This window comes from Ambystoma mexicanum, chromosome 13, assembly GCF_040938575.1.
Source record: "Ambystoma mexicanum isolate Mex_15411 chromosome 13, UKY_AmexF1_1, whole genome shotgun sequence".
Taxonomy (NCBI): domain Eukaryota; kingdom Metazoa; phylum Chordata; class Amphibia; order Caudata; family Ambystomatidae; genus Ambystoma; species Ambystoma mexicanum.
The window spans coordinates 292198983-292212002 of NC_090938.1; positions in this window are offsets into that span (position 1 = coordinate 292198983).

Here is a 13020-nt window from a genome sequence, read left to right on the forward strand (position 1 = left end):
CTTCCTATAACATGAGATGTGATATCCAACTCCTTCCCGTTCCAAACCTGAGACACGAACTATAGCATATGTGATATCCAACTCCTTCCCATTCCAAACATGAGACCCTTCCTATAGCAAGAAAGTAATATCCAACTCCTACCCATTCCAATCCTGAGACCCTTCCTATAGCAAGAGATGTGATATCCAAATCCTTCCCATTCCAATCCTGAGACCCTTCTTATAACATGAGATGTGATATCCAACTCCTTCCCATTCCAACCTGAGACCCTTCCGATAGCAGAGATGTGATATCTCAATGCTTATACCAAACCTGAGACCCTTCCTATGGCATGAGATGTGATATCCAACTCCTTGCCATTCAAATCCTGAGACCCTTCCTATAGCATGAGAAGGGATATCCAACTCCTTCCCAATCCAATCCTGAGACCCTTCCGATAGCAGAGACGTGATATCTCAATGCTTCTACCAAACCTGAGACCCTTCCTTTAGCATGAGATGTGATATCCAAATCCTTCACATTCCAATCCTGAGACCCTTCCTATAGCATGAGATGTGATATCACAATGCTTCTAATACCAAACCTGAGATCCTTCCTATAACATGAGATGTGATATCCAATTCCTTCCCATTCCAAACCTGAGACCCTTCCTATTGGATGAGATGTGATATCCAACTCCTTGCCATTCAAATCCTGAGACCCTTCCTATAGCATGAGAAGGGATATCCAACTCCTTCCCAATCCAATCCTGAGACCCTTCCGATAGCAGAGATGTGATATCTCAATGCTTATACCAAACCTGAGACCCTTCCTATGGCATGAGATGTGATATCCAACTCCTTGCCATTCAAATCCTGAGACCCTTCCTATAGCATGAGAAGGGATATCCAACTCCTTCCCAATCCAATCCTGAGACCCTTCCGATAGCAGAGACGTGATATCTCAATGCTTCTACCAAACCTGAGACCCTTCCTTTAGCATGAGATGTGATATCCAAATCCTTCACATTCCAATCCTGAGACCCTTCCTATAGCATGAGATGTGATATCACAATGCTTCTAATACCAAACCTGAGATCCTTCCTATAACATGAGATGTGATATCCAATTCCTTCCCATTCCAAACCTGAGACCCTTCCTATTGGATGAGATGTGATATCCAACTCCTTCCCATTCCAACCCTGAGACCCTTCCTATAGCATGAGATGTGATGTCTCAATGCTTCTAATACCAAACCTGAGATCCTTCCTATAACATGAGATGTGATATCCAACTCCTTCCATTCCAATCCTGAGACCCGTCCTATAGCATGAGATGTGATATCTCAATGCTTATACCAAACCTGAGACCCTTCCTATAGCATGAGATGTGATATCCAACTGCTTCCCATTCCAATCCTGAGACCCTTCCTATAGCATGAGATGTGATATCTCAATGCTTCTAATACCAAACCTGAGATCCTTCCTCTAACATGAAATGTGATATCCAACTCCTTCCCTTTCCAAACCTAAGAGCCTATCTATAGCATGAGATGTGATATCCAAGTCCTTCACATTCCAACCCTTAGACCCTTCCTACAGCATGCAATATGATATCTCAATGATTCTAATAACAAACCTGAGACCCGTCCTATAACATGAGATGGGATATCCAAATCCTTCCCGTTCCAAACCTGAGACCCTTCCTTTAGCATGAGATGTGATATCCAGCTCCTTCCCATTCCAATCCTGAGACACTTCCGATAGCAGAGATGTGATATCTCAATGCTAATACCAAACCTGAGACCCTTCCTATAACATGAGATGTGATATCCCACTCCTTCCCGTTTCAAACCTGAGACACGAACTATAGCATATGTGATATCCAACTCCTTCCCATTCCAAACATGAGACCCTTCCTATAGCAAGAAAGTAATATCCAACTCCTACCCATTCCAATCCTGAGACCCTTCCTATAGCAAGAGTTGTGATATCCAAATCCTTCCCATTCCAATCCTGAGACCCTTCTTATAACATGAGATGTGATATCCAACTCCTTCCCATTCCAACCTGAGACCCTTCCGATAGCAGAGATGTGATATCTCAATGCTTATACCAAACCTGAGACCCTTCCTATGGCATGAGATGTGATATCCAACTACTTGCCATTCAAATCCTGAGACCCTTACTATAGCATGAGAAGGGATATCCAACTCCTTCCCAATCCAATCCTGAGACCCTTCCGATAGCAGAGACGTGATATCTCAATGCTTCTACCAAACCTGAGACCCTTCCTTTAGCATGAGATGTGATATCCAAATCCTTCACATTCCAATCCTGAGACCCTTCCTATAGCATGAGATGTGATATCACAATGCTTCTAATACCAAACCTGAGATCCTTCTTATAACATGAGATGTGATATCCAATTCCTTCCCATTCCAAACCTGAGACCCTTCCTATTGGATGAGATGTGATATCCAACTCCTTGCCATTCAAATCCTGAGACCCTTCCTATAGCATGAGAAGGGATATCCAACTCCTTCCCAATCCAATCCTGAGACCCTTCCGATAGCAGAGATGTGATATCTCAATGCTTATACCAAATCTGAGACCCTTCCTATGGCATGAGATGTGATATCCAACTCCTTGCCATTCAAATCCTGAGACCCTTCCTATAGCATGAGAAGGGATATCCAACTCCTTCCCAATCCAATCCTGAGACCCTTCCGATAGCAGAGACGTGATATCTCAATGCTTCTACCAAACCTGAGACCCTTCCTTTAGCATGAGATGTGATATCCAAATCCTTCACATTCCAATCCTGAGACCCTTCCTATAGCATGAGATGTGATATCACAATGCTTCTAATACCAAACCTGAGATCCTTCCTATAACATGAGATGTGATATCCAATTCCTTCCCATTCCAAACCTGAGACCCTTCCTATTGGATGAGATGTGATATCCAACTCCTTCCCATTCCAACCCTGAGACCCTTCCTATAGCATGAGATGTGATGTCTCAATGCTTCTAATACCAAACCTGAGATCCTTCCTATAACATGAGATGTGATATCCAACTCCTTCCATTCCAATCCTGAGACCCGTCCTATAGCATGAGATGTGATATCTCAATGCTTATACCAAACCTGAGACCCTTCCTATAGCATGAAATGTGATATCCAACTGCTTCCCATTCCAATCCTGAGACCCTTCCTATAGCATGAGATGTGATATCTCAATGCTTCTAATACCAAACCTGAGATCCTTCCTCTAACATGAAATGTGATATCCAACTCCTTCCCTTTCCAAACCTAAGAGCCTATCTATAGCATGAGATGTGATATCCAAGTCCTTCACATTCCAACCCTTAGACCCTCCCTACAGCATGCAATATGATATCTCAATGATTCTAATAACAAACCTGAGACCCGTCCTATAACATGAGATGGGATATCCAAATCCTTCCCGTTCCAAACCTGAGACCCTTCCTTTAGCATGAGATGTGATATCCAGCTCCTTCCCATTCCAATCCTGAGACACTTCCGATAGCAGAGATGTGATATCTCAATGCTAATACCAAACCTGAGACCCTTCCTATAACATGAGATGTGATATCCCACTCCTTCCCGTTTCAAACCTGAGACACGAACTATAGCATATGTGATATCCAACTCCTTCCCATTCCAAACATGAGACCCTTCCTATAGCAAGAAAGTAATATCCAACTCCTACCCATTCCAATCCTGAGACCCTTCCTATAGCAAGAGTTGTGATATCCAAATCCTTCCCATTCCAATCCTGAGACCCTTCTTATAACATGAGATGTGATATCCAACTCCTTCCCATTCCAACCTGAGACCCTTCCGATAGCAGAGATGTGATATCTCAATGCTTATACCAAACCTGAGACCCTTCCTATGGCATGAGATGTGATATCCAACTCCTTGCCATTCAAATCCTGAGACCCTTACTATAGCATGAGAAGGGATATCCAACTCCTTCCCAATCCAATCCTGAGACCCTTCCGATAGCAGAGACGTGATATCTCAATGCTTCTACCAAACCTGAGACCCTTCCTTTAGCATGAGATGTGATATCCAAATCCTTCACATTCCAATCCTGAGACCCTTCCTATAGCATGAGATGTGATATCACAATGCTTCTAATACCAAACCTGAGATCCTTCTTATAACATGAGATGTGATATCCAATTCCTTCCCATTCCAAACCTGAGACCCTTCCTATTGGATGAGATGTGATATCCAACTCCTTGCCATTCAAATCCTGAGACCCTTCCTATAGCATGAGAAGGGATATCCAACTCCTTCCCAATCCAATCCTGAGACCCTTCCGATAGCAGAGATGTGATATCTCAATGCTTATACCAAATCTGAGACCCTTCCTATGGCATGAGATGTGATATCCAACTCCTTGCCATTCAAATCCTGAGACCCTTCCTATAGCATGAGAAGGGATATCCAACTCCTTCCCAATCCAATCCTGAGACCCTTCCGATAGCAGAGACGTGATATCTCAATGCTTCTACCAAACCTGAGACCCTTCCTTTAGCATGAGATGTGATATCCAAATCCTTCACATTCCAATCCTGAGACCCTTCCTATAGCATGAGATGTGATATCACAATGCTTCTAATACCAAACCTGAGATCCTTCCTATAACATGAGATGTGATATCCAATTCCTTCCCATTCCAAACCTGAGACCCTTCCTATTGGATGAGATGTGATATCCAACTCCTTCCCATTCCAACCCTGAGACCCTTCCTATAGCATGAGATGTGATGTCTCAATGCTTCTAATACCAAACCTGAGATCCTTCCTATAACATGAGATGTGATATCCAACTCCTTCCATTCCAATCCTGAGACCCGTCCTATAGCATGAGATGTGATATCTCAATGCTTATACCAAACCTGAGACCCTTCCTATAGCATGAAATGTGATATCCAACTGCTTCCCATTCCAATCCTGAGACCCTTCCTATAGCATGAGATGTGATATCTCAATGCTTCTAATACCAAACCTGAGATCCTTCCTCTAACATGAAATGTGATATCCAACTCCTTCCCTTTCCAAACCTAAGAGCCTATCTATAGCATGAGATGTGATATCCAAGTCCTTCACATTCCAACCCTTAGACCCTCCCTACAGCATGCAATATGATATCTCAATGATTCTAATAACAAACCTGAGACCCGTCCTATAACATGAGATGGGATATCCAAATCCTTCCCGTTCCAAACCTGAGACCCTTCCTTTAGCATGAGATGTGATATCCAGCTCCTTCCCATTCCAATCCTGAGACACTTCCGATAGCATGAGATGTGATATCTCAATGCTTCTAATATCAAAACTGAGACCCTCCCTATAGCATGATATGTGATATCTAAGTCCTTCCCATTCCAATCCTGAGACCCTCCCTATAGCATGAGATGTGATATCCAACTCCTTCCCATTCCAATCCTGAGACCCTTCCTATAGCATGAGATATGATATCTCAATACTTCTAATACCAAACGTGAGATCCTTCCGATAACATGAGATGTGATATCCAAATCCTTCCCCTTCCAAACCTGAGACCCTCCCTTTAGCATGAGATGTGATATCCAACTCCTTCCTATTCCAATCCTGAGACTCTTCTGATAGCATGAGATGTGATATCTCAATGCTTCTAATACCAAACCTGAGATCCTTCCGATAGCATGAGATGTGATATCTCAATGCTTCTAATACCAAACCTGAGATCCTTCCTATAACATGAGATGTGATATCCAAATCCTTCCCCTTCCAAACCTGAGACCCTCCCTTTAGCATGAGATGTGATATCCAACTCCTTCCCATTCCATTCCTGAGACCCTTCTGATAGCATGACATGTGATATCTCAATGCCTCTAATACCAAACCTGAGATCCTACCTCTAACATGAAATGTGATATCCAACTCTTTCCCCTTCCAAACCTGAGAGCCTTCCTATAGCATGAGATGTGATATCCAAGTCCTTCCCATTCCAATCCTGAGACCCTTCCTATAGCTTGAGATGTGATATCCAACTCCTTCCCATTCCAATTCTGAGACCCTTCCTATACTATGAGACTTGATATCTCAATGCTTCTAATACCAAACCTGAGACCCGTAATATAACATGAGATGTGATATCCAAATCCTTCCCCTTCCAAACCTTAGACCCTTACTTTATCATGAGATGTGATATCCAACTCCTTCCCATTCCAATCCTGAGACCCTTCCGATATCATGAGATGTGATATCTCAAAGCTTCTAATATCAAACTTGAGACCCTCCCTATAGCATGAGATGTTATATCCAAGTCCTTCCCATTCCACTCCTGAGACCCTTCCTATAGCATGAGATGTGATATCTCAATGCTTCTAATACCAAACCTGAGACCCTTCCTATAACATGAGATGGGAATATCCAACTCCTTCCCATTCCAATCCTGAGACCCTTCCGATAGCAGAGATGTGATATCTCAATGCTTATACCAAACCTGAGATCCTTCCTATAACATGAGATGTGATATCCAACTCCTTCCCATTCCAATCCTGAGACACTTCCTATAGCATGAGATGTGATATCTCACTGCTTATACCAAACCTGAGACCCTTCCCATAGCATGAGATGTGATATCCAACTCCTTCCCATTCCAATCCTCAGACCCTTCCTATAGCATGAGATGTGATATCTCAATGCTTCTAATAACAAACTTGAGACCCTACCTATAGCATGAGATGTGATATCCAAGTCCTTCCCATTCCAATCCTGAGACACTTCCTATAGCAGAGATGTGATATCTCAATGTTTATACCAAACCTGAGACCCTTCCTATAACATGAGATGTGATATCCAACTCCTTCCCGTTCCAAACCTGAGACCCTTCCTTTAGCATGAGATGTGATATCCAGCTCCTTGGATATCCCATCTCATGCTATAGGAAGGGTCTCAGGTTGGAATGGGAAGGAGTTGGATATCACATCTCATGTTATAGGAAGGGTCTCAGGATTGGAATGGGAAGGACTTGGATATCACATCTCATGCTATAGGAAGGTTCTCAGGTTTGCAAGGGGAAAGAGTTGGATATCACATTTCATGCTATCAGAAGGATCTCAGGTTTGGTATAGAAGCATTGAGATATCATATCTTATGCTATCAGAAGAGTCTCAGGATTGGAATGGGAAGGAGTTGGATATCACATCTCATGCTAAAGGGAGGGTCTCAGGTTTGGAAGATAAGGATTTGGATATCACATCTCATGTTATAGGAAGGATCTCAGGTTTGGTATTAGAAGTATTGAGATATCACATCTCATGCTATCGGAAGGATCTCAGGTTTGGTATAGAAGCATTGAGATATCATATCTTATGCTATCAGAAGGGTCTCAGGATTGGAATGGGAAGGAGTTGGATATCACATCTCATGCTAAAGGGAGGGTCTCAGGTTTGGAAGGGGAAGGATTTGGATATCACATCTCATGTTATAGGATGGATCTCAGGTTTGGTATTAGAAGTATTGAGATATCACATCTCATGTTATCGGAAGGATCTCAGGTTTGGTATTAGAAGTATTGAAATATCACATCTCATGCTATAGGAAGGGTCTCAGGATTGGAATGGGAAGGAGTTGGATATCACATCTCATGCTAAAGGAAGGGTCTCAGGTTTGGTAGAAGCATTGAGATATCACATCTCATGCTATAGGAAGGGTCTCAGGATTGGAATGGGAAGGACGTAGATATCACATATCATGCTATAGGGAGGGTCTCAGTTTTGATATTAGAAGCATTGAGATATCACATCTCATGCTATCGGAAGTGTCTCAGGATTGGAATGGGAAGGAGCTGGATATCACATCTCATGCTAAAGGAAGGGTCTCAGGTTTGGAACGGGAAGGAGTTGGATATCACATCTCATGTTATAGGAAGGGTCTCAGGTTTGGTATAAACATTGAGATATCACATCTCTGCTATAGGAAGTGTCTCAGGATTGGAATGGGAAGGACTTGGATATCACATCTCATGCTATAGGTAGGGTCTCAAGTTTGTTATTAGAAGCATTGAGATATCACATCTCATGCTATAGGAAGGGTCTGAGGATTGGAATGGGAAGGAGTTGGATATCACATCTCATGCTATGGGAAGGGTCTCAGGTTTGTTATAAGCAGTGAGATATCACATCTCATGCTATAGGAAGTGTCTCAGGATTGGAATGGGAAGGAGTTGGATATCACATCTCATGTTATAGGAAGGATCTCAGGTTTGGTATAAGCATTGAGATATCACATCTCTGCTATCGGAAGGGTCTCAGGATTGGAATGGGAAGGAGTTGGATATTCCCATCTCATGTTATAGGAAGGGTCTCAGGTTTGGTATTAGAAGCATTGAGATATCACATCTCATGCTATAGGAAGGGTCTCAGGAGTGGAATGGGAAGGACTTGGATATAACATCTCATGCTATAGGGAGGGTCTCAAGTTTGATATTAGAAGCTTTGAGATATCACATCTCATGATATCGGAAGGGTCTCAGGATTGGAATGGGAAGGAGTTGGATATCACATCTCATGATAAAGTAAGGGTCTAAGGTTTGGAAGGGGAAGGATTTGGATATCACATCTCATGTTATATTACGGGTCTCAGGTTTGGTATTAGAAGCATTGAGATATCAAGTCTCATAGTATAGGAAGGGTCTCAGAATTGGAATGGGAAGGAGTTGGATATCACATCTCAAGCTATAGGAAGGGTCTCAGGATTGGAATGGGAAGGACTTGGATATCACATCTCATGCTATAGGAAGGCTCTCAGGTTTGGAAGGGGAAAGAGTTGGATATCACATTTCATGTTAGAGGTAGGATCTCAGGTTTGGTATTAGAGGCATTGAGATATCACATGTCATGCTATCAGAAGGGTCTCAGGAATGGAATGGGAAGGAGTTGGATATCACATCTCATGCTAAAGGGAGGGTCTCAGGTTTGGAAGGGGAAGGATTTGGATATCACATCTCATGTTATAGGAAGGATCTCAGGTTTGGTATTAGAAGCATTGAGATATCACATCTCATGCTATCGGAAGGATCTCAGGTTTGGTATTAGAAGCATTGAGATATCACATCTCATGCTATCAGAAGAGTCTCAGGATTGGAATAGGAAGGAGTTGGATATCACATCTCATGCTAAAGGGAGGGTCTCAGGTTTGGAAGGGGAAGGATTTGGATATCACATCTCATGTTATCGGAAGGATCTCACGTTTGGTATTAGAAGTATTGAGATATCATATCTCATGCTATAGGAAGGGTCTCAGGATTGGAATGGGAAGGAGTTGGATATCACATCTCATGCTATAGGGAGGGTCTCAGGATTGGAATGGGAAGGACTTAGATATCACATATCATGCTATAGGGAGGGTCTCAGTTTTGATATTAGAAGCATTGAGATATCACATCTCATGCTATCGGAAGTGTCTCAGGATTGGAATGGGAAGGAGCTGGATATCACATCTCATGCTAAAGGAAGGGTCTCAGGTTTGGAACGGGAAGGATTTGGATATCCCATCTCATGTTATAGGACGGGTCTCAGGTTTGTTATTAGAATCATTGAGATATCATATTGCATGCTGTAGGAAGGGTCTAAGGGTTGGAATGTGAAGGACTTGGATATCACATCTCATGCTATAGATATGCTCTTAGGTTTGGAAAGGGAAGGAGTTGGATATCACATTTCATGTTAGAGGAAGGATCTCAGGTTTGGTATTAGAAGCATTGAGATATCACATCTCATGCTATAGGAAGGGTCTCAGGATTGGAATGGGAAGCAGTTGGATATCACATCTCATGCTATAGGAAGGGTCTTAGGTTTGGTATAAGCATTGAGATATCACATCTCATGCTATAGGACGGGTCTCAGGATTGGAATGGAAGGAGTTGGATATCACATCTCATGTTATAGGAAGGATCTCAGGTTTGGTATTAGAAGCATTGAGACATCACATCTCATGCTATAGGAAGGGTCTCAGGGTTGGAATGGGAAGGAGTTGGATATCACATCTCATCCAATAGGAAGGGTCTCAGGTTTGGAATGGGAAGGAATTGGATATCACATCTCATGTTATAGGAAGGATCTCAGGTTTGGTATTAGAAGCATTGTGATATCACATCTCATGCTATAGGAAGGGTCTCAGGATTGGAATGTGAAGGATTTGGATATCACATCTCATGCTAAAGGAAGGGTCTCAGGTTTGGTAGAAGCATTGAGATATCACGTCTCTGCTATCGGAAGGGTCTCAGGATTGGATTGGGAAGGAGTTGGATATCCCTTCTCATGCTATAGGAAGGGTCTCAGGATTTGAATGGCAAGGAGTTGGATATCACATCTCATGCCATAGGAAGGGTCTCAGGTTTGGTATAAGCATTGAGATATCACATCTCTGCTATCGGAAGGGTCTCAGGATTGGATTGGGAAGGAGTTGGATATCCCTTCTCATGCTATAGGAAGGGTCTCAGGATTTGAATGGCAAGGAGTTGGATATCACATCTCATCCAATAGGAAGGGTCTCAGGTTTGGAATGGGAAGGAATTGGATATCACATCTCATGTTATAGGAAGGATCTCAGGTTTGGTATTAGAAGCATTGTGATATCACATCTCATGCTATAGGAAGGGTCTCAGGATTGGAATGTGAAGGATTTGGATATCACATCTCATGCTAAAGGAAGGGTCTCAGGTTTGGTAGAAGCATTGAGATATCACGTCTCTGCTATCGGAAGGGTCTCAGGATTGGATTGGGAAGGAGTTGGATATCCCTTCTCATGCTATAGGAAGGGTCTCAGGATTTGAATGGCAAGGAGTTGGATATCACATCTCATGCCATAGGAAGGGTCTCAGGTTTGGTATAAGCATTGAGATATCACATCTCTGCTATCGGAAGGGTCTCAGGTTGGAATGGGAAGGAGTTGGATATCACATCTCATGTTATAAGAAGGGTCTCAGGATTGGAATGGGAAGGATTTGGATATCACATCTCTTGCTATAGGAAGGGTCTCAGGATTGGAATGGGTAGGAGTTGGATATTACTTTCTTGCTATAGGAAGGGTCTCATGTTTGGAATGGGAAGGAGTTGGATATCACATATGCTATAGTTCGTGTCTCAGGTTTGGAACGGGAAGGAGTTGGATATCACATCTCATGTTATAGGAAGGGTCTCAGGTTTGGTATAAGCATTGAGATATCACATCTCTGCTATCGGAAGCGGCTCAGGATTGGAATGGGAAGGAGTTGGATATCCCATCTCATGTTATAGGAAGAGTCTCTGGTTTGGTATTAGAATCATTGAGATATCACATCGCATGCTGTAGGAAGGGTCTAAGGATTGGAATGGGATGGACTTGGATATCACATCTCATGCTATAGGTAGGCTCTCAGGTTTGGTATAAGCATTGAGATATCACATCTCATCCTATAGGAAGGGTCTCAGGATTGGAATGGGAAGGAATTGGATATCACATCTCATGCTATAGGAAGGGTCTCAGATTTGGTATAAGCATTGCGATATCACATCTCATGCTAAAGGAAGGGTCTCAGGATTGGAATGGGAAGGAGTTGTATATGACATCTCAGGCCATAGGAAGGTTCTCAGGTTTGGTATAAGCATTGAGATATCACATCTCTGCTATCGGAAAGTTCTCAGGATTGGAATGGGAAGGAGTTGGATATCCCATCTCATGTTATAGGAAGGGTCTCAGGTTTGGTATTAGAAGCAGAGAGATATCACATCTCATGCTATAGGAAGGGTCTCAGGATTGGAATGGGAAGGACTTGGATGTCACATCATGCTATAGGGAGGGTCTCAAGTTTGATATTAGAAGCATTGAGATAACAAATCTCATGATATCGGAAGGGTCTCAGGATTGGAATGGGAAGGAGTTGGATATCACATCTCATGATAAAGGAAGGGTCTAAGGTTTGGAAGGGGAAGGATTTGGATATCACATCTCATGTTATAGGACGGGTCTCAGGTTTGGTATTAGAAGCATTGAGATATCAAGTCTCATGGTATAAGAAGGGTTTCAGAATTGGAATGGGGAGGAGTTGGATATCACACCTCAAGCTATAGGAAGGGTCTCAGGATTGGAATGGGAAGGAGTTTGATATCACATCTCATGCCATAGTATGGGTCTCAGGTTTGGTAGAAGCATTGGGATATCACATCTCATGCTATCGGAAGGGTATCAGTATTGGACTTGGAAGAAGTTGGATATCCCATCTCATGCTATAGGAAGGGTCTCAGGTTGGAATGGGAAGGAGTTGGATATCACATTTCATGTTATAGGAAGGGTTTCAGGATTGAATGGGAAGGACTTGGATATCATATCTCATGCTATAGGACGGGTCTCAGGTTTGTTATTAGAATCATTGAGATATCATATTGCATGCTGTAGGAAGGGTCTAAGGATTGGAATGGGAAGGACCTGGATATCACATCTCATGCTATAGATAGGCTCTTAGGTTTGGAAAGGGAAGGAGTTGGATATCACATTTCATGTTAGAGGAAGGATCTCAGGTTTGGTATTAGAAGCATTGAGATATCACATCTCATGCTATTGGAAGGGTCTCAGGATTGGAATGGGAAGTAGTTGGATATCACATCTCATGCTATAGGAAGGGTCTCAGGTTTGGTATAAGCATTGAGATATCACATTCCATGCTATAGGACGGGTCTCAGGATTGGAATGGAAGGAGTTGGATATCACATCTCATGTTATAGGAAGGATCTCAGGTTTGGTATTAGAAGCATTGAGACATCACATCTCATGCTATAGGAAGGGTCTCAGGGTTGGAATGGGAAGGAGTTGGATATCACAACTCATCCAATAGGAAGGGTCTCAGGTTTGGAATGGGAAGGAATTGGATATCACATCTCATGTTATAGGAAGGATCTCAGGTTTGGTATTAGAAGCATTGAGATATCACATCTCATGCTATAGGAAGGGTCTCAGGATTGGAATGTGAAGGATTT